This window comes from Sturnus vulgaris, chromosome Z (assembly GCF_052056855.1).
Source record: "Sturnus vulgaris isolate bStuVul1 chromosome Z, bStuVul1.hap1, whole genome shotgun sequence".
Taxonomy (NCBI): Eukaryota; Metazoa; Chordata; class Aves; order Passeriformes; family Sturnidae; genus Sturnus; species Sturnus vulgaris.
The window spans coordinates 62016709-62021318 of NC_142283.1; the positions used below are offsets into that span (position 1 = coordinate 62016709).

General features: G+C 43.2%; 1 pseudogene; it reads right to left on the reverse strand.

The window, feature by feature from the left end:
• Nucleotides 1–1568: 1568 nt before the first annotated feature.
• LOC148219876 (uncharacterized) lies at nucleotides 1569–4084 on the reverse strand (annotated as a pseudogene).
• Nucleotides 4085–4610: the final 526 nt, after the last annotated feature.

Genomic DNA, 4610 nt, shown 5'->3' on the forward strand with positions numbered 1-4610 from the left:
CCAATTTATTTGCCATTTCCCCATCATGTCTCTTTATTGCTGTTCTTTTGATTTTGTCCCAGGTGCTTTTTCTAAATTCCTGTCAGCAAAGATCTTCCTCTGAAGAGGAGGAGGATAATGAATTGGACAGCAAGGAATAGTCCTTGGCTAGGAACACTCTTTTGTACTTCTCATTCCTCCCATACCAGATTTTGGGATACACCATGCCATCTTGGAGGCAGGTCCTTCCAGAACTCTAGCAGACATAGTTCCAGCCTCCTCCAAGGACGTATGGGATTTGGAGTTAGTTCCGTCAGGAACAGGAAATGGAGGCTCTTCTAGGCAGTGGGTGTGCTGTGAGGTGTAGATGGGGTCATGGGCAGGGCTGCAGGTGGAGACTCCCAGCGGACCAGGGCATTGACTGGAGGTGTTAGTGTGGTCTTCAAAATGGCTGACATTCTTAAAATGGTGGTCAGTGGTGTTATGGTGTGGAGTTGGACTGCTTGATGCTAGTTAGGTTGGAGGGACGAGGAGAATATGAAGGAACTGGCGGGACAGAGAAGGAGAGGTCCAAAATGGCCTGTGCACTGCCATTGTGGATCTCAAGTGAAGGGTCTGGTGGCAAGGGACAGGGGGCAACAGGGTCACTGGCTAAGCCTCATTTCAGGCCAGCTGCGGGCACAAGTGTTTGCCATCTCAGCTCGTGTCTCTCCCCTGCGAATGTCGGTGGATAGACTTTGAAGGAAAATGCAGCGTTGGCATTCCCAGACTTGTCCAAATCATTTGATTTTTGCTTCTCTCCAAATGATTTTAATTTCATGTTTTGCTCCTTCTAATTTTATCACATCATACACCTTTTAAAAGATTGGAATTAACTTGTGCGTGGAGTGATTCCAATTGACAGCCAAATTCTAAAGTTTTTTCCCTACTGGGTCCCAATGGTCAACTGAATATGAGTTGGGCTCAGTGATAGTTGGGGTATCTTTAAAAACCCACTAGATCAAATCTTGGAGCTCCTTTTTATCAAATTTCTGTTCTCAGTTTGCCAGCTTTAACTTAAAGGTCTTGTAGGTGTCCCTCTCAACAACAGACTGTTTGGTGGAGGTTGGCCCCTGACAATTCTTTTGTGTTTTGTGCTATCAGGGCAGGAGTGGTGAAAATAAATTAAGAGTGAGTATGATGACCACAACTTAATAAAATAAAGTACTTTAATAATGAGAAAAATAAGTGTGGGACAAGGAACAAAAACTGAACACGATAACCAAAGGAACAGGTTAGAGAGGTGGGAGGTCTATTCTCTTTGGAAGCTGGTGATTGAAGACTCAAAGGAAAGTCTAGGGTATAAGTATGGGGTAAGAGGGGGTGGACTTGAGGTCAGGGTCCAATGGGTACAGGGGAAAATGGTGCAAAGGTGGAGTAAGGGAAGGCAGGGAGTAATGGGATAGGCTGGGTGGAGCACTGTACTAAATGAGAGCCAATGGGGGATACAAGGAAGGGAGAACATTCTAGAAATTGGGAGTAGGGATAATCAGTGGGGAATGAGGGTTAGGAATATGGATGAGGCATTAACATAAGTAATCCTCTAACTCCTAGTAACTTTCTTTTGTGATCATCACAAATGCCTCCCAAGGTTTAGGGTTAGGGTATAATTCCTCTTTGATGATGGTTGCCTGGCCTGGAATGTCGGCGAGGCTGACCCTCATATCTCCACCTTTCTGTTTGACTATAAAAATACAACTGAAAAGTTTTACAAAACTTTGTAAAATCATCCCAACAGACAAGGAACAACTAACAGTATAACAACAATAACTATATAGATAAATAACCCAGTCTTCATTATAGATAACACCCATCCCTTGATTCCTTAACTTTTAAAGAATCTATCAAACCAGTCATTTTCATCATTAATCTGCAACTCTTTGACTCCATCCTTTAGAACTTGAATACTCTTGTATATAGACTCAGTATGGTCTGAAAGATTCATACAGCACATGCCTTCAAATCTTGGCATCCATGCCTCTGTGCCAACAGCAAAAATCTAGGGCAGCTCTATTCTGTAGTGTTGCATGCTTTATACTATCAATGTCTGTTAGGAAATCACTCAGGGCAATAGAAGCTGTGTCGGTCTCTTTATTTAACCAACATCCCAGCCTTCCCAATTGGGTTACTGCTTGTGCAACAGCTACCCAAGGTACAAGAGCAGAGCAGCTATCCTCTGTCTTCTATTCCAAAACTCTAATATACTATTACAGTTGGATTGGAACTGATGTACAAAATATTTTTTCCTATTTTTGCCACTGCCAATTAATGTTGTAATATTGGGAGTTAGTAAAGTGAGTCTACCAAGGCTACGTGGCCTGCCTTTAATGCAGCATGGAATGGCGGACCATGCTCTGTCCCTACAAATAAGGAATGTGGCTCACAGTAACTGCAGAAGGGTATCACTTGATTTAGATGGATGTCGTGAAGGATAATTACACCACAAGCTCTTATTCTTGTAGGATGGTGGGGGGAAACCTCCCACAGTGCTGGTTCATCTGTCTTCACAATTTGGGGCTTATCACCATTAGATCTTACCAACAGAACTCTCTTTTTGTAATGAAAGATAATGCAGTAATCCATTTTAACTGAACCAAAGAGCTCCAATTCTTGAGGCTCTAACAGTGCATGTGGAAGAGAGCCCTCGAGTCCCAGAAGTGCACAGCATTGTATTTCAGATTACTACTGGGATTGTTATTTTGTATATTGTGGATAGCCTTTTCAGTTACTGGCTGCTCATCTGCTACCAGGCACGTTGGAAAAGGGTTATATGGTGTGGCGACAGATAAACATAAGGTCTCTTGGTGTTTTATATTAACTAAGGTAATCCAGACATTCTGTTTCAGCTGCTGGATAATTTTGCTGCTGGCAAGGAGCGAGATATCAATGAGGACAAGTGCGATTACTGAGAGTCCTTTGGGCACCATGGTTCTAACAATGATTTGTGAAGAGAAGCTGCAAAAATGGTCAGTCACGAGGAGTAATAGTTTTAGGCTCATTGTTAGGAGTTGGGGTACTGGAACTTTCTGGTGGATCTTCCTTTAATGACTGTAGGTAAGGTTTGATGATTTTGGCTAATACCCTGCAAGGTTCTCTACCTATGGAGATACAACCATATCTCTTTCCCCAAGTTATTAATTGAAATGGCCCCAGAACTTGATTTGTTTTGGTGTCTTTTACTAACACTGGTGGTCTTTCCTTTAGTTGAGCCTATGTTGTATTAGGAAAATGATGGATAATTGGAGGAATTGGTTCCATAAATGAATTATTCAAAAAATTAAGTACATTTAGTGTTTTACTTAAACTTTCTGTGTAAGATGTCTAGTCCCCCTTTCTGCCCCTACTGATAATTTGAGTCCACATGATAAAGGATTCTGAGTCTTCTATCTCATCAGGCATTATAATCACTTGAGCAATAGGCAATCCTCTAGGAATAAAATAAGAGGGTCACAGCTTATGGCCAAAATAGTTATTTCCTAGGAAGATGTAACAGATAATACAGTAAGGAGAACAAAATATCCTTCTTCGATCTGCAGTTGCCCAGGATCAATACTTTACAGGGCCGATCTTACGGCCCAAGTTGCCCTGTCGAAATTAAATGTGCAAAAAAGTCTGTCAGCATTACAGGCTTAGCACTCACCAGTTCCAGGTGGGCACCTCGTGGAATTGTTGCTGGTAGTCCTGAAATGAGTTGTTGGAGTTCGGAGACACGTGGCCTGTGGTGGAGGCTAGAGCATATTGATTTTTCCACAGTTGTTGGCAGCATCAGCTTGTAGATTTCTGTCATCACACAAGAGCAACTTGCACTCCAGGGGAAGTTTTTTGACAGCTGCCTGTGGAAGTTACCTTTTGAAGAAAACTGTTTAGCCTGGGGTTGCTTTTTACCAGGAACCAGGTATCTCCCCTTTCTCTGAAGAGTCTTTTGAAAACGTCCCTGTTGACCACATTGAAAACATGTAGGCTAGTATTGCAACCATGATGTTTTGAAAACAAACTTTGCAGCCACTAGGGGTTTTGCAACTCCTTGCCCAGTGGCCTGGGCTTGTACAGCTGTCACGTGCTCCATCGTCCCGAGACGATTACCTGCCTCGATCATCTGGAGGAGTGTTGGTGGTGGTTCTCATGGCAGGGTGTGCAATACCTTTTGACATTCAGGGTTAGCACTAGCTACTAACAGCTTGTTTCTGGTTCTATTATCAGGAATCTGTTTTTCCAGGGCTTTCTTTTAATCGATGTACAAATTTCATGCATGTTTCTCGCAGTCCTTGCCTGATATGAGCACACTTCAAGTTAGGAGTGCTGCCATCTGGTACTTGGACCAGTGCTTTTCTAGCAACATTTTTAACTTTGTCAAGTACTTGCCTGGGGACAACCACTGCTTGATCATCAGGCTGGCTAAACTGCCCCTCCCTGGCTAAATGGTCCATCATTAATGCCGCTCTGGCTGGGTCATTCGTGCAGTCAGCAGGGAATCCTTGAAGCATGCGCTTCCATCCCCCTTCCCACAGGCTGTACTTGGTGGCAGATAGTGACACGGTCATCACATATTTCAAGTTGTGGGGGGGTTAGCATATATGCACTGAAAGTGGTCT